At 44.8% G+C, this 22,097-nt stretch overlaps 1 protein-coding gene across 3 annotated transcripts in view; it reads right to left on the bottom strand.

The window, feature by feature from the left end:
- The window catches only part of VGLL4 (vestigial like family member 4), a 161,123-nt gene that overhangs the window by 87,435 nt on the left and 51,591 nt on the right, over positions 1 to 22,097 (bottom strand). The window contains exon 1 of one of the 3 annotated variants that reach the window (XM_075996338.1): positions 8,928 to 9,561. The exons of the other annotated variants lie outside the window; for them this stretch is intronic. The gene's annotated coding sequence lies outside the window, so the exon portion shown is untranslated. Of the gene's footprint in view, positions 1 to 8,927; positions 9,562 to 22,097 lie in introns of those variants that run through there. 3 annotated transcript variants of the gene reach the window in all.

Below are 22,097 nucleotides of genomic sequence, written 5' to 3'. Positions count from 1 at the left end.
TTATTTTTTTTTGAGACAGAGTCTCGCCTTGTTGCCCAGGCTAGAGTGAGTGCCATGGCGTCAGCCTAGCTCACAGCAACCTCAAACTCCTGGGCTCAAGCTATCCTCCTGCCTCAGCCTCCCAAGTAGCTGGGACTACAGGCATACGCCACCATGCCCGGCTAATTTTTTTTTTCTATATATATTAGTTGACCAATGAATTTCTTTCTATTTATAGTAGAGACGGGGTCTCGCTCTTGCTCAGGCTGGTTTCGAGCTCCTGACCTCAAGCGATCCGCCCACCTTGGCCTCCCAGAGTGCTAGGATTCTAGGTGTGAGCCACCGCGCCTGGCTAAGACAGAGTCTTATATTGATTTTTCCTGAAGAAGACACCCTAGGGCTATTTTCAAAGCATGTGTTATTTTCCCCTCAAAGCCTCAGCTTGCAGCACGCACAGGACGGCCAGGACCTGACAGGGGGAGCCGACCTTGTTGGTGGGGCTGCCTGCACCTTTCCGGTCACCTCTGGGATAGTAGCTGTCACAGTGGGGCAGATGAGAAGGGCTGCTCCTCTTCTTTCTCGCTCCCTGACAAAATGCATGGGTTGTCAGATATGCCGGGTAGCCACGTTCATCGCTAGGTCTTATTTTCGGGGTAGGGCTTCTATTGCGCAAATGCTTAGAAATCCTGCTAGGGCTTATTTTATGGGTAGGTCTTATTTTCCGGGAAACACGGTAGAAAAGGGTTTAAATTAAAACCTAGCAGTTGAATGATAAGAAAGATAACTTAACAAACCAAACTTTTGTTTTCCTTTAAGTATCATTTAGAATGCAAATTCCTTAAAGGACTAGCTGAAATCCTCCTTCTCTAAGAAACATTAGGTAGGATTAATCTCTTTATTCCACAGTATTTTAGGTTTATTCTGTACTTAATTCTAAAATAAGGCAGACTATGAGATAATTTATCTGTCTCTCCCCTACCAGTTTAAAAAGAGTGCTTTGCACACAGTAGGCCTCCAACAACTTAGCTGCTGAACTAAGGAAGAAACCAAAACCAAACAAATTTCACATGCCTGAAATATCAGTGATGTAAATCTGAGAATCTATTAAGTTCCCTTTGTTATTACTTTCTTTCAAGGAAAGAATTCCTAAATAGGCCAGGCACCGTGGCTCACGTCTGTAATCCTAGCACTCTGGGAGGATCGCCAAGGTCAGGAGTTCGAAACCAGCCTGAGTAAGAGCGAGACCCTGTCTCTACTAAAAACAGAAAGAAATTAATTGGCCAACTAAAAATATATAGAAAAAATTATCCGGGCATGGTGGCGCATGCCTGTAGTCCCAGCTACTCGGGAGGCTGAGGCAGAAGGATCGCTTGAGCCCAGGAGTTTGAGGTTGCTGTGAGCTAGGCTGACACCACGGCACTCACTCTAGCCTGGGCAACAAAGTGAGACTCTGTCTCAAAAAAAAAAAAAAAAAGAATTCCTAAATACATCATAAAATATTGATTCTTTCTCCAATTTTCAGTTGCTCAAACTAAAAGATGATGAAAAATATATGGTACTTTGTCAAAGTTTTCACAAAAGCAAATATCATTAAGCTATGTTTTTGATTTTATTATTTACAGAATGGTACCATTTGTCAATTAAACCAACTTCTATTAAGTAGCAACTAGGTCATTTATTATAATATAATGGGATTTTAACACAAATTTGTATACTTTTTAAAAACTTAAAATGGTTCTTCAACTCAAAGATTTAAACTTTCAATGCAACAGCACCCTCTAGGGGCTTATTTTATTTTATTTTATTTATTTTTTTACTCTTACAGGGACAAGGTTGAGATAGGGGCCAATTTTAAATTGCAAAGACAACTTTGATAAAGCCAACTGCAGAATCTGGGCCTTTCTTGCCTGATGTATATTATATTTCAAATACAAAAAAAATCGTATTTAAAAAGTCATAAAAAATATCCTCTAGCAAATAGTTTAATCCTTATTAAACTTTGCAAGAATAAAAACAAAATACTAACAAAACTAATTCAATGAATATCAAATGACTGGCCAGGCGTTGTGGCTCACACCTGAAATTCAAGCACTCTGGGAGGCCGAGGCGGGAGGACTGCTCAAGGTCTGGAGTTCGAAACCAGCTTGAGCAAGAGTGAGACCCCGTCTCTACTAAAAATAGAAAGAAATTAATTGGCCAACTAAAAATATATAGGAAAAAAATTAGCTGGGCATGGTGGTGCATGCCTGTAGTCCCAGCTACTTGGGAGGCTGAGGCAGAAGGATTGCTTGAGCCCAGGAGTTTGAGGTTGCTGTGAGCTAGGCTGACACCATGACACTCTAGCCTGGGCAACAGAGATTGTCTCAAAAAAAAAAAGGTCAATGCAGTGTTTTTTATTACCACAAATTTATGTTTGGTAAATCTCACGCAAAGAACATTCACTAGTAAAATATTATTCTGATAATCACATTCTAGCAAACTATAATTATTCATAGATGTATTCCTGTAAGATTGAGTAGCACTGACTTCCATGGGGAAGGCAGGGGAAGAAATCCACTAGAGGAAATGTTCCAAATATTTAACATCTTCAGGGGTAAGATCACTGCTAGTCCCAATGTGTGACCCAACTTCACTTAACAAACAGTAGTATTTCATTCATTGTGTAGCACTTTTCTACCTCTGGAGTCATCCTTCTAACTAGTGAGGGTCCAGTCTAGAACAAAGAAGCATACCTGTTATTTTAACAGAGAGAATTTTAATGCCCACCCCTGTACTGCTGCTCCCGCCACTGGGTTCCCTTCCAGTAACTACCCCATAGAGTAACTTGCTGTTCTAACCTTTAAGAACATAGATTAGTTTGGCCACTTTATATAACAGAATCATATAGTAGGTACTCTTGTGACTGGATTCTTTCACTCCATGTTATGTTTATGAATGTTACCATTATTTTTATATGTAGTTGCCTATGGTTCATTTTCATTGCTGTATAATACTCCACTGCTCTAATATATCGGCACTTCCTTCTTCTACTGTTGATGAGGATTTAAGTAGTTTCTCTTTGGGAGCTATTATACATAGTGCTACTTAGAATATTCTAGTATATGTCTCTTGTGAGCCTATGGATGCATTTCTGTTGCATACATACTTGGAAGTAGATATGTTTGGACATAGAGTATGCTCAGCTAGTCTTCTGAAGTGGAGTATGGGATGCTTCACATCCTCAAACACTTTTCCAACTTTTTCATTCCTGCTATTCTGGTAGGTATGGAGCAGCTACACTATGGTTTTACTTTGCATTTCTCTGACCAATAATAAAAACTTTTCAATGCTTGTAACAGGCTGAGGGATGGGATTCACCTTACAGGAAAAGTACACCAATATATTGTCCTTTGTAAGGCTGACATGAAAAAGAGAAGCTTTTTTTCCAATTACCTAACCAAACACAGGCCCAACATCTTGTAGTCATCCTCTGAGTGTTCATGGCAATGTGTTTGCTGTGTTTGCAATGTGTTTGAATATCACAATTAATTAAAGAACCAGCTGCCAATTTTATAAACTGAAAGGCCCACAGCAAAAAAGAACACAAATTCTTCCTAGATCTTTCTTTTATTCACCTGGTATGTGGCCCACTATTCATGAAAGAGAGAATTCATGAGAGAAGAACGTTGCTGACTCCTACAAGCAGAGACATCCAACATATCACATTTGACCCCTACCTCTAAGCCTCAGGTACAAATTTATTTTCGCCAAGGTCCTGACATAAGTAAAAATCTAGAAGTTAAACCCAACACATATACAATTTTCATGCTTCCAAATTCTGTCTTTTGAACCCTAGACACTTGGCAAGCAAGACATCCTAAAGCCATCTAAACAGAGTGCCATATCAACAAAGACAGCACTTCGCTGGCCTAGAAGTGATTGCGATCCCAAGATGAACAAGCAGTCCCTGTCCTTGAAGAGCTTATAATTGAGGACAGAGCACAAGAACTACAAAGAAACAAAAGGCAGAGGAGGAAGAAATCCTACTTTCTGAGGGGACTTAGGTGGGGATTTCATAAAGAAAGTGGTATTGCTCTGGGTCCTTAAAAAGAACAGAATTTCAAAGTAGGGTTGAGGAACAAGTATTCCAAACAGAGTATTTCAGCCACGTGTGGTGGCTCATGCCTGTAATCCCAGAACTTTGGGAGGATGAGACAGGAGGGTCGCTTTAGCTCAGGAGTTCGAGACCAGCTTGGGCAACATAGCAAGACACTGTCCCTACAAAAAACAAGAAAAATTAGCCAGGCATGGTGGTGCATGATTTTACTCTTAGCTACTTGGGAGGCTGAGGCAGGAGGATTGCTTGAGCCCAGGAGTTCGAGGTTACAGTGAGCCGTGATTGCAGCACTCCACATCCAGCCTGGGCAGCAAAGCAAGACCTTATCTCCAAAAAAAAAAAAAAAAAAAGAAAGGAAAGAAAGAAACAGCATACTTCATTAGACACCAATAAAATATTTGCTATAACTCATTGATCATTCCATGAGCGTATTAAGTGAATTTTAACTGATTATTCAGGATAAAAGTTACTTGAAATATTTATACTTTATTTAAAATGCAAGTCCTACAGGCTAGGAGTGAGTTAGCCAGCAGCAGGCTCTGATCTTGGTTCTGCCATGTAATGGCTATGTGAGTTTAGGCCTATTACTTAATCCCTCTGATCTATTTCTCATCTTTGAAAAATAGGGCTAATGATACAGCCTGATAACCCTCCTTTGATGCTAGCACTTTTATACTGGCCGGTTAGAACCATGCATGGCTTTATCTCCCCTGCAGACCAAACCAAGAGCTCCCTGAGGGCGAAGGCCTCTGCTTGTTTACTCTGAAACATCAGCATCCTGCTATTACTAGCAGACACTTAATAAATGCCAGCTTCTCTTCCTTTCTATTAAATTTCTATTCACTATGAAAATACTTTCCTTTGTACTATAAAGTATGTAGTTCTTCAAACTGTGAAGTAATTCAATTTCAAAATTTAAGTTTTACTTTGCAAGTTTTAGCATATCTCTATGTCAATATGATTTTTGTGTTATTAGTATTATAGATTTTTTAGAAAATATCTCTTTGGAAACTTGAGTATATGGAACACCAGGGGAAAAATCATTTACATTTAGTTCTAAAAATTAAGAATTACATAACTTTGAGATCCTAGGAAAAGAGTCTTAAATTTATGCCAACCTAACTTTCATTTCAGCTTTGTTTCTAATATATCCAGAAAAACACAGAATACCAAATAGCAAAAAAAATAGTCCATTACACCATTATACATTTCAGCTTCATCAGCATAAGCATGGGATTGAACAGAATTATCATACTCCCAAATCTCGACAAAAATGAACATAGATATTCAAATAGTAAGAATGAGGGCCTGTGGTATACTGGCTTCATCAGAAGTCAAATTCCTGCCTTCCTAAAGAGAAGAAACGCCCTCAGGATGGAGTGCTAGAAGAATGCATTCTGAAGCAGCCACTGAAATTCAAGCTGCCTGTGGCCCTAGCACCTGGCCCCAAAACACCTCCCAATTCCAATCATTCCACAGATTTGCTAACCTGGAAAGAACCAGCCCCATTTAAAACCGAGTAGTAATGACAAAGGATCCATCACAGAATGATGCAAATAAAGTACAATATAAAGGAAGAAAAGGCACATTGGAAATAACAAGTTAATAAAAACACACCAGAGACATTATGCTGGAAAGAACTTGAAAGTTATAAATCAACACTTCATAAAAATCTCTATGAGATTCTTAAAAAACAGGTGTAGCCTCTCTGAAATAAGAGCTTAAATAAGAAACACTAACACAACAAGGGGGGTGAAAAGCTAGCAAAGTTCAGGGAAGAAATAGCAAAGTTAAGCCATTACAAAAACAAGTGCCACGTTAACAGCAATGAAAGCAACAGAGACGCTGATGGAAACACCGTGCAGCACGCGGGGGACAGGCGTCAGAGAGTCATGGTGACTGGCTCAAGAGTGGGCACCTGACTCGTATGTTCGCTGCAGACTTTCTGGAATGAAGCCTAAGAGAGCTATCAGAAGAGGCATTCTCCTCTGGCTAACATGATGTGACTGCTACCAGGATGGAAGTCTGCCCAAAGACAAAGTCACATACCAAGAAAATCACAGAGAAACAAGCCAGAACCTGACAACACCAGGATCCTTTTCATCTAACTTCACCTGAAAGTCATCCTACCTTCAGACTTTTCAGCTGTGTGAATTAATCAATTCCTTTTATTTTTTTAAAGCAGTTATCAGAATGGGTTTTCCATTACTTTCAATTGAAAGCTTCTTGATATATTTAAGAACAACTGAAATGGAAAAAGCAAAAGTTACATAATTGCAAAACAACACACTGGGAAGACACAAGAGATACAACTAAAAAATTATTCAAAACAATCAGAGAGGCCGGCTGCACACCAGTAATCCTAGCTCTATGGGAGGCCGATGCAGGCTGACTGATCGAGGTCAGGAGTTCAAAACCTGCCTGAGCAAGAGCGAGACCCCATCTCTACTATAAATAGAAATAAATTAATTGGCCAACTGATATATATAGAAAAAATTAGCCGGGCATGGTGTTGCATGCCTGTAGTCCCAGCTACTTGGGAGGCTGAGGCAGGAGGATTGCTTGAGCCCAGGAGAGTTTGAGGTTGCTGTGAGCAAGGCTGATGCCACAGCACTCACTCTAGCCTGGGCAACAAAGTGAGACTCTGTCTCAAAAAAATAAAAAAAACAATCAGAGAATATAGTACGGTGGCTTGTTATAAAATTAATTTGACAAAATCCAGTATGAAAACAATATTTTATGTGTGGTAGACATAATTTGATGGCCCAACTCCCTCTCCCCTATCGCCTCCCCAGAAGGACTGGGAAAGCTAAATGCTTCGTATTCCAGAGTTTGTTATAATTGAGAGGGCCTCATAATACGGATCAGGCCATGAGACATGAGCAGAAGTCTGCTCTGGGCTTCTGGGAAAGCTTTTGCTTTACACTTCATAAAAAAGGCCAGATATGGCTCACAACACCCTTTTCTCTCTCTTCCCTGTCTTACTGCCTGGAATGCAGATGTGCTGGCTGGAGATAAGGCAGCTGTTTTGCAGCCATGACAGGGAAAACAAGAGAAGGCTACAAAAGAAACTTACCTCAGAAAAAGTGATTACCTCAGAAAAACTAGGAACTTGAGATGGGAGGGATTGTATTCACAAACTGAATTTTCTTTTTGTGAACACATTTGATAATAAAAACTAGGAAATAGGCCGGGCGCTGTGGCTCACGCCTGTAATCCTAGCTCTTGGGAGGCCGAGGCGGGCGGATTGCTGAAGGTCAGGAGTTCAAAACCAGCCTGAGCAAGAGTGAGACCCCGTCTCTACTATAAATAGAAAGAAATTAATTGGCCAACTGATATATATATAAAAAAAAATTAGCCGGGCATGATGGCGCATGCCTGTAGTCCCAGCTACTCGGGAGGCTGAGGCAGAAGGATCACTCAAGCCCAGGAGTTTGAGGTTGCTGTGAGCTAGGCTGACGCCACGGCACTCACTCTAGCCTGGACAACAAAGCAAGACTCTGTCTCAAAAAAAAACAAAAAAAAAACAACTAGGAAATAAAGAAAGATAATTATTTTAGAAATATAAAAGGAAAGATTAGTAAGGTTTCGCAGAGGAGTTAGGAGGTTTAGAGAAGGGATAAGTAAAAGCTTGGTAAGCTAAGTAGCAGAAAAGAAGGTGTTCCAGCTATCAAAATAACAAGACCCATGAGTTTACTAAAGCTAAGAAGTTTGGGAGGCAGAAAGTAGCGGAATATACAAGCGAAAAGACAAAGGGGCAGGAGGAGGACTAGGAATGAGCCAGGCAGAAACCAGACTTGACCGCCCAGCCATGCACAGTGGTGAAGAGTCCTTGGAGACTCCTTTTTACACAGGGTGGGGGAGCAGGGGAGTGACAAAATAAAAGCACAATCTGCAGATCACGCCAGGATAAAGAATAAGCTGCAAAAGAGGCAAAAGAAAGAGGAAGTGAAAATCAGAACTAATTTGTCCAATTCAGCTCTCAAATTTCAAATTAGATTAATAATACTTGGTAAATTCTCCCGTTGCCTGTGTTGACGAATTTGGACAGTCCTGCTATCATGCACTGTGTCTTTACATACCCTTAGTTCTCAGATGAGCAAACGATAGGATTTAATTTCTCTATGCTGAAAACTAATGTAAGAAAATACATTTGTCATTTCTTTTTACGTCTCATCCTAAGCATACACTCTATCCGAGCAGCTCCACACGGGACAGAAGCGCGCACAGAGCAGTCCCTGGGAGGAAGGCCCCTTTCCAGTCGTCCCCTCCGCTCCCCACAGCCCAGCATTCCCGCCGCACCACAGGGAGACGGGCCACACGTTCGCTATGGTCCTTTTCGTTCTCCAGCACTTGGTGAGGATTTCTCTTCGACCTTAGAGCCGGCAGGAACGGCGGCGGGGGAAGGGTCTGGGCCCCGGGCAGGTGCGCGCCGTGCGGTGAGGGCCACCCGCGAACCCGAGCAATGCAGTAACGCCACTGCGCGCTTCCTGAATATTTCAGAAGTCCTGCACTTAGGGGCCTGTGCTGCTGAACTTCATGTCTGCCCTGAATAGGGGCACCTAATAGCTATTATAATGACAAAATATATTTTATATAAGGCTTTTTAAAATTTTTAAATTAGTACCTTAATACATGTGACAGAGAATAAAAATTCACCCAGAACACCAGGATCAATGCATAAACTACTTTCCTTTTTCCTTTTTTTTAAGAGACAGGGTCTCACCCTGTCACCCAAGATGAATGCAGTGGTGTGACCGCAGCTCACTGCAACCTAGAACTCCTGGCCTCGAGCGATCTTCCCACCTCAGCCTCCCAAAGCACCGGGATTGCAGGTGTGCGCCCAGCGTACCGTGCCCGGCCTGCTTTCATTTTCCATCCCAGCAGATCCCTTCGATTTCTTCATACAAACATTTCTGGGCTGGAGAGGAAGTCCACAGCGCCGGCACGCGCCCCCGCTCAGGTAAGTAACTCGCCAGCAGGCTGCGCGGGGCTGCAGGGACACAGACGCTGGGAACTTCAGCAGAAAAGCATTCAAAAAAAATTTCAGCGGCAGAAAATCCACTGTAATGGCTAAGCATTTGGTTCGTACAAAATCATAACATTTCGGAGTTGGAATGGCCCTGGGGGCTGTCTAAATCCAACCTCCTCACCGGTTCAAGAAGTTCCTGTCCGGAGGACCGCGGCCCTGCGCTCCAGCTGTCCTCGCGGCTCCGGGAGCGGCCCGCTGCGGGCCCCCGGGCCCCGGGCTCTCCTTTCCCGTGCCCGACATCAACTCCGTCTTCCTGCCCTCGGGTCCCAGCTAGGTCCGCGGGAACAACACCTAACGTGAGACGTCTGTCACTAGAAACCAGTTCTTCCACCTCAAGGTCACACTTCTCTCTGCATTACCGCCCAGTTCCTTCCGCCGCACCTCACGTTTCCGCCTCCACGCTGCTCACCACCTCCCGGGGCTGGTCACGGGCACGATCAAGTCTGCCGCCGCCCGTGGAAACCGGCGCGGGTGCACAGCGCGCTGCGGGGAGAGCTGCCGCCGCCCCGTGGAAACCGGCGCGGGTGCACAGGGCGCTGCGGGGAGAGCTGCCGCCGCCCCGTGGAAACCGGCGCGGGTGCACAGCGCGCTGCGGGGAGAGCTGCCGCCGCCCTGTGGAAACCGGCGCGGGTGCACAGGGCGCTGCGGGGAGAGCTGCCGCCGGCCCGTGGAAACCGGCGCGGGTGCACAGGGCGCAGCGGGGAGAGCTGCCGCCGCCCTGTGGAAACCGGCGCGGGTGCACAGGGCGCTGCGGGGAGAGCTGCCGCCGGCCCGTGGAAACCGGCGCGGGTGCACAGGGCGCAGCGGGGAGAGCTGCCGCCGCCCTGTGGAAACCGGCGCGGGTGCACAGGGCGCTGCGGGGAGAGCTGCCACCGCCCTGTGGAAACCGGCGCGGGTGCACAGCGCGCTGCGGGGAGAGCTGCCGCCGCCCCGTGGAAACCCGCGCGGGTGCACAGGGCGCTGCGGGGAGAGCTGCCGCCGCCCCGTGGAAACCGGCGCGGGTGCACAGGGCGCTGCGGGGAGAGCTGCCGCCGGCCCCGTGGAAACCGGCGCGGGTGCACAGGGCGCTGCGGGGAGAGCTGCCGCCGGCCCCGTGGAAACCCGCGCGGGTGCACAGGGCGCTGCGGGGAGAGCTGCCGCCGCCCCGTGGAAACCGGCGCGGGTGCACAGGGCGCTGCGGGGAGAGCTGCCGCCGGCCCCGTGGAAACCCGCACGGGTGCACAGGGCGCTGCGGGGAGAGCTGCCGCCGGCCCCGTGGAAACCGGCGCGGGTGCACAGGGCGCTGCGGGGAGAGCTGCCGCCGGCCCCGTGGAAACCCGCGCGGGTGCACAGGGCGCTGCGGGGAGAGCTGCCGCCGCCCCGTGGAAACCGGCGCGGGTGCACAGGGCGCTGCGGGGAGAGCTGCCGCCGGCCCCGTGGAAACCCGCACGGGTGCACAGGGCGCTGCGGGGAGAGCTGCCGCCGGCCCCGTGGAAACCCGCGCGGGTGCACAGGGCGCTGCGGGGAGAGCTGCCGCCGGCCCCGTGGAAACCCGCGCGGGTGCACAGGGCGCAGCGGGGAGAGCTGCCGCCGCCCCGTGGAAACCGGCGCGGGTGCACAGGGCGCTGCGGGGAGAGCTGCCGCCGCCCCGTGGAAACCCGCGCGGGTGCACAGGGCGCTGCGGGGAGAGCTGCCGCCGCCCCGTGGAAACCCGCGCGGGTGCACAGGGCGCTGCGGGGAGAGCTGCCGCCGCCCCGTGGAAACCGGCGCGGGTGCACAGGGCGCTGCGGGGAGAGCTGCCGCCCCCCGTGGAAACCGGCGCGGGTGCACAGGGCGCTGCGGGGAGAGCTGCCGCCCCCCGTGGAAACCGGCGCGGGTGCACAGCGCGCTGCGGGGAGAGCTGCCGCCGCCCCGTGGAAACCGGCGCGGGTGCACAGCGCGCTGCGGGGAGAGCTGCCGCCGGCCCCGTGGAAACCGGCGCGGGTGCACAGGGCGCTGCGGGGAGAGCTGCCGCCGCCCCGTGGAAACCGGCGCGGGTGCACAGGGCGCTGCGGGGAGAGCTGCCGCCGGCCCCGTGGAAACCCGCGCGGGTGCACAGGGCGCTGCGGGGAGAGCTGCCGCCGCCCCGTGGAAACCGGCGCGGGTGCACAGGGCGCTGCGGGGAGAGCTGCCGCCGCCCCGTGGAAACCGGCGCGGGTGCACAGGGCGCTGCGGGGAGAGCTGCCGCCCCCCGTGGAAACCGGCGCGGGTGCACAGGGCGCTGCGGGGAGAGCTGCCGCCCCCCGTGGAAACCGGCGCGGGTGCACAGGGCGCAGCGGGGAGAGCTGCCGCCGCCCCGTGGAAACCGGCGCGGGTGCACAGGGCGCTGCGGGGAGAGCTGCCGCCCCCCGTGGAAACCGGCGCGGGTGCACAGGGCGCAGCGGGGAGAGCTGCCGCCGCCCCGTGGAAACCGGCGCGGGTGCACAGGGCGCTGCGGGGAGAGCTGCCGCCCCCCGTGGAAACCGGCGCGGGTGCACAGGGCGCAGCGGGGAGAGCTGCCGCCGCCCCGTGGAAACCGGCGCGGGTGCACAGCGCGCTGCGGGGAGAGCTGCCGCCGCCCGGCCCGCCCTGCGGCTCCTCCTCTCCTTTAGGTCCTGCTCCCGCTCCCAGGAGCACTGAAGCCAACCAAAACAAAACAATCGCATTGCACCGGCCACTGTTTATGAGGTAAGTTTCAAAATCTATTTGAGAAAAATACATTTGGAACCGGCAGGACCTGTCTGAACGGCGGCCGCACGCAGCAGGACGCAGAGAGCCAACTGCCCCACGAGTGAAAGAAAGTCTGTCTGCCGTGGAATTTTGCCAAGTGCAACTAGGGCAGAATCACGTTCAGAAGCAGACTCCGCAAAAGTAGTATTATCCCATCAAGATAAACATTTTAACGTCTCGTCGGTATCAATTCCTCAGCACCTGAACTCAACGACACAGGCACGGACAAGGCAGTAACCACGCAGGGTGCTTCCAAAATGTGAGAAGTAACTGCCATAAACCTCTGTTCATTTGAAGTTTGAGAGAGACAGAGGATTCATCAAATGCTCTGATTAACTGAAAGTTTTCGTATATAAATAATTAATTTTCAGTTACTTGGAAGACAATCACAGCACAAATATTTTAATAAACAGCCACAGCAAAGCACACGTAGAACCCTGACTACGCAAGAGAAACTCAGCCTTCCCTCCGACCGCCCTGCAGTGCTTCTGAGCAGCCACGGCCTCAGCCCAGGGCTATGTATTAAATATGAAACAGGTAATGGGCTTCAGCCAATATGTACTAAGAACTAGTAACTGTCCATCCCAATTTTCTAAGACAATTCCCCCTTCACTCATTTTATTTATTTTTTTTATTTATTTTTTTCGAGACAGAGTCTCACTTTGTTGCCCAGGCTAGAGTGAGTGCTGTGGCATCAGCCTAGCTCACAGCAACCTCAAACTCCTGGCTCAAGCAATCCTGCCGCCTCAGCCTCCGGAGTAGCTGGGACTATAGGCATGTGCCACCATGCCTGGCTAATTTTTTCTATATATATTAGTTGGTCAATTAATTTCTTTCTATGTTTAGTAGAGACGGGGTCTCGCTCTTGCTCAGGCTGGTTTTGAACTCCTGACCTTGAGCAATCCACCCGCCTGGGCCTCCCAGAGTGCTAGGATTGCAGGCCTGAGCCACCGCGCCCCGCCCCCTTCACTCATTTTAAAGCACAGCTAAATAGAACTAGATTTCTCTACCTTAGTAATGAAATCCACATAACATATTGACAAATCAGGAAAAACAAAATTTGTGTGGCCACAGGTCTTAGTGTTTCATTTGAAGAAAAGGATCATTATACCTATCACATATTTAACAAACTGCCTTAAAATAAAACCCCCTAACAGACACAGAAAGACATATATAAGACAAATTCATGACAGCATTATTTATAATAGAAAAAAAACAAAAATGACCTGAACTAATAAAAGCAATAAAGCACATTACAGCACATAAATAAAGCAAATTACAGCACATCTACACAATGTAGTTATTTAAAATAATGACACAGATCTCTATTTAGTGATATGGAAAAATGTTCACAATGATTTTAGTAAAAACAGCAAGGACCCTATGTGGATACGATTCTAATTTTGTTTATATATGTGTGATTTCATTTTTGTTTCATATACACATTGTGTATATATAAATATTATATACTTGGTATGTATATAAGAGCAATGTATAATGCTAGATAGTATTCTATTTTTGTGATGTGTTATATATTTGTAAATGTTAGAATCCTATACACCAAAATTAATAGTAAGTAATAGGGAGAAGAGAAGATGTCAGATGATTTTTGCTATCATTCTTTATATATTTTCTAATTTTTAACCAGTGAGCAAGAAACAAATAAAATGAAAATAAACTTGTATTATTTTTTAAATCCCTAATATTGGTTTACTTTCTGTCACTTGTCTCTAACACATCATAAGGCAAATTGCAAAATAAAGGATGTTTGTAAATCTAGGAATAATAAGAAGTTTATTGCCTTAAAATCACTGAAGATACACACACATTCTCACAATGTCATTTGTAAAAACTCCTCCAAGGGATTCTGCTACGCCCCGGAGACGACATGCTTTCCACCTAAAAAGACACTAGTCCAGGCTAAGGAGGTAGAGACACATTTGTCAAGGGTTATTACTGGAACTAATTTCCTCAAAAAGAACACAGTTATGGAGCTGACCATCTCCCCCGAAAATAAGGGAAGAAGAACAGACATCAATCCTTGATATTTGTTCTCTATTGAAACACTACCAACCCCAGGACTCTACAATCCACAGAATTCTCTTTCTTAGGAAATAAAACTAACCTCAAATATAACAAAATAGTTACACCACTCAGTTAACCAAAGTATGTTTCCATTTCCTTTTTCCTTAAAGCCAGGGCAGCATCTTCTCACATTTCTTTCAGGACATGTGTTCTTTGTGGCAACTAGTAGAGATTTTCTTTAATGTCTCTTATTAATTTTTTAAATAAATTTGATTACATCCAAAATAAAGTTCCAATGTTGCTTACCAAATGAAAGAGATTTGAATGTCTTCGCTTACTCTAAAAATTCCATCATATTCAAATCCCAACATGCCTTCATACACGTACAGCTTTGCCAAAGCCAATTTACACCATGCTGCCAGCGCACAGCCCTGAGGCTGAGTAGTGGCTGAGTGGCAGAAAGAGCCGGCTGAGCAGCTGCGGAGGCAGAAAGAACTGAGGATCACTCCCCTGCAAAGGAAGGCAAGTCCTGTCCACGCATGCAGGCGTCTGGCAAAGTCTACACTAGCATGCCACTGATCAGGGGAAGGATGCGACGCATTAGTTCATTCAGCATATATGTATTGCTCACCTGCCATGTGCCAGGCACTGTCCTAGGCACTGGAGATTCTATAGTTATCAAAGCAAGGCAAAAATCTCTGCTCTTGCGGATCGTACATTCTAGTGTATGTGAAAGACAAATGAGATAAATCGCTTTATTTAAAGCAATGACAGATGGGGAGGGGCAGGGGACAAGGAAGGCTGCTCTAAAGCCTCTGAGTAAAGAAGATGTGAAGGAAAGGAGGGAGCAATCCATGATGATAGTTGAAGAAAAATAATTCTGTGAGCGGGAACAGCAAGTACAAAGGCCCTGAGGCCGTAGGGGGATATGCTTTCCAGGAACAGTGAGGAGTCCACTTTAGCTTAGAGGTCATATATGAACTTCAGTTCTGACCTCTATATAACATGGAAAGCCACTGGAAGGTTTTGAACAGAAGAGTGACAGAATCTGATTTACATTTCAAAAGGATCACTCTAGCACGATGTTGAGAAGAAACTGAAAAGAGACAGAGTTAGAAGTAATGAGAGCAGCTGGAAAGCTTCTGCAATAGTCCAGGCAAGAGATGACTGCCTATGGACTAAAGTGGTAGCCATGGTAATGGCAAAAATGACCAGATTTTGGACATATTTCAAGATAGATCCAACCAAATTTGCTAGGAGACAGTTTTTGATATATAAAAGAAACACAGTCAAGAATGAGTCTAGGCTTTTTGGCCTCCATACAAGGGTTTTTTTGTTTGTTTGTTTTTGTTTTTTCAGACAGAGTCTTACTGTGTTGCCCGGGGTAGAGTGCCGTGGCATCAGCCCAGCTCACAGCAACCTCATACTCCTGGGCTCAAGCAATCCTGCTGCCTTAGCCTCCCAAGTAGCTGGGACTACAGGCATGCGCCACCATGCCCGGCTAATTTTTTTGCTATATTTTAGTTGGCCAGTTAATTTCTTTCTATTTCTTTTTCAGTAGAGACGGGGTCTTGCTCTTGCTCAGGCTGGTTTCAAACTCCTGACCTTGAGCGGTCCACCTGCCTCAGCCTCCCAGAATGCTAGGATTATAGGCGTGAGCCACTGCACCCACAGAAGATTTTTTAAAAAGTATATTTGGCATAACTGTTACCCTCAAAACAGGCTCGGAAACCCAGAGCTAAATATATTCTGTAAGTAAGAAAAGGTAATCTCTAAGGACCTATAAACACATGAGTTTCTAAGCCTGTATAAAATACCAACCTTACAGAGAAATTCACTAATCACTTAACAAAATATTAACGCTACCCTATTCTTTGTGTGTATGAGACTCCTATATATTTATGAGAAACTTATTCTTCTAAATGACCAGTGACACACTTTTCAGTTCTCACTCTCCTACACCTCCAGGTAGCACGGAAATAGCTCCCTCCTCCCTCCTGGGTGTGAGTCCTCCCTCAGCCTCTGCACGCTTGCTCTCAGGGCATTCCTGCCTCCCTCACTCCTTCCCTGGCTCCACTTTCTCATTCAATGCCTCCATGTAGATCTTTTCAAAAGGTCTATCCCCAGCTACCTTTTCTTGTCTCTACAGTCTTTCCTCCAGCAATTTTAATCACTTCTAGCCATAGTCCCTTCAAAGAAAAGATCACCATCAATTTATATCTTTAGCCTAAGCCCACAGTTTGTAATTCAAACTGCACCCTTGATACTTCTACTTGATATCCTGAGACATCCCAAATTCACTAACTCCTACACTGAGATTCTGGTCTTCCTGTTCTCTCTGGCTAAAGCCAGGGGAGTCTGCCTTTGAGTGACAGGTCACACAGCCTGGGCTCCATTCGACAGGTAACATGGGGCAAAATAAAAAATAAGATTGGTGAGTTTCCTGATAATCCTTCCTTATCTTTCCCTCTGAACTTTCATAATATGGCATCTGTTTTGCCTTTATGGTATATATCACTTTCTATCTACTATAAAGGTAAAAAGTGGCATATACTATTTATATATTTATGTAGCACATAATATATGCTATGATAACATATTATATACCATTTACCTATTTATCTTTCCTATTAGGCTATACTAGTCATTTAGGATCTATCTGATTCACCTTTATATCATTCCGTGTAGTACCAGCATACAGACATGGCCCCGAGAAGGGTCACGATAAACATGCTGTGTCATGAACAAATGAGCAAAAGACCACAGAAAGTGCCCAAACCTCAAAGCCAAATCATGAAATACTTCTTCAAAAAAGTGCTTTTCTTAAATCTAAATATCATTATCACTTGGGCTATACCTTCTTTATTCTACAATTAAAGATTCCTCACAAATAGGAACCCTGTCTGACATAGTTCATGGGAGTCTCAAATTACTGTCTTTAAGCCACAGGAAGCAGCTCATGCCCTCAAGATCTAGACAACAAACAAACAAACAAACAAAACCAACAAACCAACCCCAAGAATAATATTTTGAAGGCAGACACAATTTCAAACATCAAAACGGCTTTGCTCTCATCTTCCAAAAATCCCAAATGCTGCCTTTTAGAGTAATTATTATTTCTAAATAAATCATCTTACTATTGTTCCTAGAATTCTCCTTATTGAAATGATCCAATCCATTCTTCTCCTAGCTGCTAAAAACATGGCCACCTGCCAGTGGCATCAACAGCTGGGAGCTTGTCAGAAATGCAAGTTAACGAGCCCTACCCCAGACTTAATGAGCTGGACTCTCTGGAGCCCAGGAATCTTAATTTAACACACTCTCCAAGTGAACATTTGAGAAGGACAGGTCTATACCTCAGCCAGAATTACATTTTGGAAACACATCCCAATATGTCACCTCTCATCAAAAACTTTCGATGGCCACAGGATAATGTTGAAACACCTTAAAAGAAAGTAAAGGATCTTCATAACTTAATTGCCACAATATTCCCATTAAATCAATAAACACGTGTTGACCACCTCTCATACACCAGGCTCTTTTGCAGGTATGGAGAATGTAGCTGTGAACTTAACGGCTGATGGCCCTGCCCTCATAGAGTTTACCTTTAAGGGGAATGCTGACCTCAGAACTCATCTGCTGCCAATTACCCCATTAACTATATTCTAGTCACATTGCCTTATTCACCCTTCTCCAAATACCTCCATGCATTTTACCGACTTCATGCCAAGGTTCATGCTGTTTCCTTTTCCAAGAATTTCTCCCCAACTGTTAAAAAAAACCTTTGAACTCAAATATCATCAATGAAGCCACTTCCACCCACTCCAATCTCTGTTTCCAATTCAATACCAACCAGGCTGAAATAATCCTCCTTACTCGGGGCATCCACTTGTCCTCTAATATAGCAAGAGTTGCATCCCTAAGTTGTAATTCACATTTAAATATCTATTTCAACGGTGATATGCACCTCTTGTATTTTCCTGGCTAGAGCTGGAACCCATTCTATTAAGTGAAGTATCCCAAGAATGGAAAAACAAGCACCACATGTACTCACCAGCAAATTGGTATTAAGTGATCAACACCTAAGTAGACACACAGGAATAACATCTATCGGTGTTGGGAAGGAGGGGGGTAGTGCGTATCTACATACATGATGGGTCACATGCACACTGACTGGGGGATGGACACACCTGAAGCTCTGACTCAAGGGGGGAGGGGGAGCAAGGGAAATATGCGTAACTTTAACATTTGTACCCCCGTAATATGCTGGAAAAAATAAATTAAAAAAAATTTTTTTAAATGTCTATTTCTCTTCTGCTGGGCAGTGTGAGCCTCAGAGTCAGGACCATATATCATTCATCTTTGTATCCTTGGCATCTACCACATGGCTTTGAATAAATAAGCATTTAATTAAGTTTTGTTTTTTTTTGAGACAGAGTCTCGCTTTGTTGCCCAGGCTAGAGTGAGTGCCGTGGCATCAGCCTCGCTCACAGCAACCTCAATCTCCTGGGCTCAAGCAATCCTCCTCCCTCAGCCTCCCCAGTAGCTGGGACTACAGGCATGTGCCACCATGCCCGGCTAATTTTTTCTATATATTTTTATTTTGCCAATTAATGTCTTTCTATTTTTAGTAGAGACGGGGGTCTCGCTCTTGCTCAGGCTGGTTTCGAACTCCTGACCTCGAGCAATCCGCCTGCCTCGGCCTTCCAGAGTACTAGGATTACAGGCGTGAGCCACCGCGCCCAGCCTTAATTAAGTATTTTAAGAAGTGCAACTCAAAAACATGATATTGTCTCTGTTAAAAACACTTCCTTGTAAATCTTTAAATTTTCCTCTAGAGTCTATGACCTTCTTCTTTTTAAATGGCATGTGTTTAAATAATGCAAAATATCCTTTGAGGATATAATTAGAATTTTAGTGAAAGCCTAATCATTTGTATATAAATGGTGTGAACAGAGGGTGATGAAGATGGGTAATATAATTGCTATTCCCAAACACAGCTTAAATACTCATAAAACTGATTATTTGGTACACATTATAAACTCTTCCTGAAGGCAACTCCAAAAACATCTTGCATGGTGACAGCATCATTGTAATATTTTTATTCTAGGGTAGGGTTTTAGAGTAACATTCCTTTGAATGTATCAATTCTGCCATGCTTCTTTAAAACTAAACAGAATCTCTCTTCTGGCAGGTAAATCTTCTGTTAAGATGATCATACATGTTCTTAGGAATGCATTATGTTCGAGGTCGGGAACCCCTTTGTTTCTAAAACAGATAAAAGCAAGAATATTCAGACTCGGGTCGGGCCACCAGAAACACTTCCTACCATCTCCCCTCTCCCCACGCACTACCCACACCTTGGGCACTGCCAGCGTTCCCCTGGAAGACACGCAAAAGCCAAAGAAATAATGGAAAGAAAACTGAAGCATAAGCTAAAGACCTTTGTTCTCATCCCAAATATTATGACCTCAAGAAAATACTACTGCCTAAACTTCAGTTTCTTCATATATAACATAAGGAAAGCTTAGATTCCTTCCAGTTTAAAATGCTATCACTTTCAAATATCTTCAACTCAAAAGAGAACATGCCGGCTGGGCGTGGTGGCTCACGCCTGTAGGCCTAGCTCTCTGGGAGGCCGAGGAGGGCGGATTGCTCGAGGTCAGGAGTTCAAAACCAGCCTGAGCAAGAGCAAGACCCCATCTCTACTATAAATAGAAAGAAATTAATTGGCCAACTGATATATATAAAAAATTAGCCGGGCATGGTGGCGCATGCCTGTAGTCCCAGCTACTCGGGAGGCTGAGGCAGGAGGATCGCTTGAGCCCAGGAGTTTGAGGTTGCTGTGAGCTAGGCTGACGCCACGGCATTCACTCTAGCCTGGGCAACAAAGCAAGACTCTGTCTCAAAAAAAAAAAAGAGAACATGCCAACTTAACCTGAATCCCACTGGCCCTTTTGGGATGTGTGCATGCAATTACTGCTTAAGATTTGATTTAGCCAAGTAATCTTTATTAAAAATTTTCAACATTCATATCCCAAATATGTTTTCATTTTTAAATTATCTATAAGTAACATAATCAACATCTCTATTAAAGATTAGCAAAGTTCACTTTCTTTTCTTAGACAAAAATAAATATAAGTAAAACTTCTATATTGACTGTCTGTATTGTCTTTGGATCCCCTTGATTGAGAGGAGAGTGGTATCCTGCCCTGGTATCAGTGAGCACCTGCCACGTGAAGGCAAGAACGGTGGATTAAAGGTAGTAAGTGGCAGCAGTCCTTAAGAAGACTATGGTCTGGCCTCAAGCATAAATGGTGTTTTTATGAAGTAATAAGGCATTTTGATAAACAAATCAAACTTTTCTTTGCAAGAAAAACATTGCAATACTATCTGGCCAGGTCAATTAAGAAAATGTGAAAATCAAAAGACATTTTTAGCATGGTGAAGACCTGGGTTTCTCAAATTTTAGAGTGCATATGACTCACTCAGGGATTTTATCAAAATGTGTGTTCAATCAGCAGCTCTGCAGGGAGGGCCATGAGTCTGCATTTCTAACCAGTCCCCAGGTGATGCCACGGCCACATGTGAGCAGCGGTAGAGGTAGAGAGGCAGAGAATTCAGTCATCCCTTGTCATGCACGGGTGCACTGGTTCTAGGACCCCTGTATATACCAAATCTGCGCATGCTGAAGTCCTGTAGCCTGCCTTGCAGAACCTACATATACAAAAAGCTGGCCCTCCCTATGTTCAAGTTTTGCATCCCACAAATACTGTATTCTCAATCTATGTTGAAAAAAGCAAAAAAAGCTGGATAACTGGACCAGCCCAGTTCGCACCTGTGCGGTTCAAGGGTCAACTATATATGATAGGCAGCAACATACTTCCTAGAGAGATTTATTCTGAGTCTATATAATCTAAAATTTCACTTTTAACTTCAACTGGGAAAATTCCACGAAGCCAGAACCCTGGCTCAAAGCCCAGGATCCCAGCCACACGCCTCTTAAAAATAGGTTTTCAAAATTCCTAGCATTTTTTTAAAAAAAAGAATAGGATATTTGCCTAAAATTCTAGCCAAAATTCTTGCTACTCACCACTCTGATTATTATTATTTTTATTAACTTCATCCCTGTTTCAGTTTTCACTTCCTGCTCTACCCTGTCATTAAACTGTGTCACAAAACTGTCAAATCTCTACTGCTACTTGCTTGCCAAGTAGATGAAATCCCTTTCTCCATTTATCTCCTGCACAGCACAGGAAGATTTTTTTTTCCTGGCAATTTTTCTAGATTCTTAAAGATTCCCAATGGCACACAGTATCATGCTAAAGAGTTATGAAACTAGGAAACCAACAAGAAATTTTGAACTTTCTGAAATTTTGTGGTTACTTTAAATCAACATCCTATATAAAGTTCAATTATGAGTCCTCTTTGCAAAGCAAACATGCTATTTAACTACACAACTAGAATTTAAGTACAGAAGGTCAACTTCAAATGAATTTAGGATGCAAAAATCTTTCAAACTCCCAAGAAGTAACTTGATTTTCAAAGACTGTACTCTCATAGTTAAAACAGCTCAAGAAGAAAACATATGCTTCTATTTAGTGTTTTTTCCCCTTCCTGTTATACATTCTACTATCCTATTATTTTCTTATGTTTAAAAATATCTTCGTTCTCATTCAATACCCCTGGCAAATTCTTTACAATTCCCCGTGAGTTTTCCAACACAGATGCAGGTTTCCAAGTCAAAACTTGTGTAGATGTCACCTTGTCAAACTCCCACAAGGTAACAACATACCCATCTTGAGCTGTCATCCTCCCTTAGCTGAGACTTTGCTTAGATTCTAGCGCAGCAAGGGACTTTCAAACAACTGTCTCTAGTCCCTTCATTTTACAGATGAGGACACAGAGAACCAGATATAGTAACCTGCAAACCAGTAACTTACTTTACTTCTGTAAAAACGTGACAGTGCAAATCTATAATGCTAGTGAAACACCTCTCCTGGCTTCTTTACTTGTGTGTTTTCTAATAATCTACAGAAAGCAGAGGCAGCCAATTATGAGAAATAAAAGCTCTCCATCTATAAACATTTACCTAAGAAGCTACTGACAAAAAAAAAATTCTTTAAAAGGAAAAAGAGAATCCTGAACTCTTTATCTTAATTGAAAAAGAAAGGCCAGACATTACACTGAATTCTTAGACCAGCTACTCACAGTACTGAAGTTAAGAAAGCAAATTCT

Source organism: Microcebus murinus, chromosome 21 (genome assembly GCF_040939455.1).
Source record: "Microcebus murinus isolate Inina chromosome 21, M.murinus_Inina_mat1.0, whole genome shotgun sequence".
Taxonomy (NCBI): Eukaryota; Metazoa; Chordata; class Mammalia; order Primates; family Cheirogaleidae; genus Microcebus; species Microcebus murinus.
The sequence above is the reverse complement of the archived record's forward strand: the minus strand, read 5'-3'. Positions and strand labels throughout refer to the sequence as shown.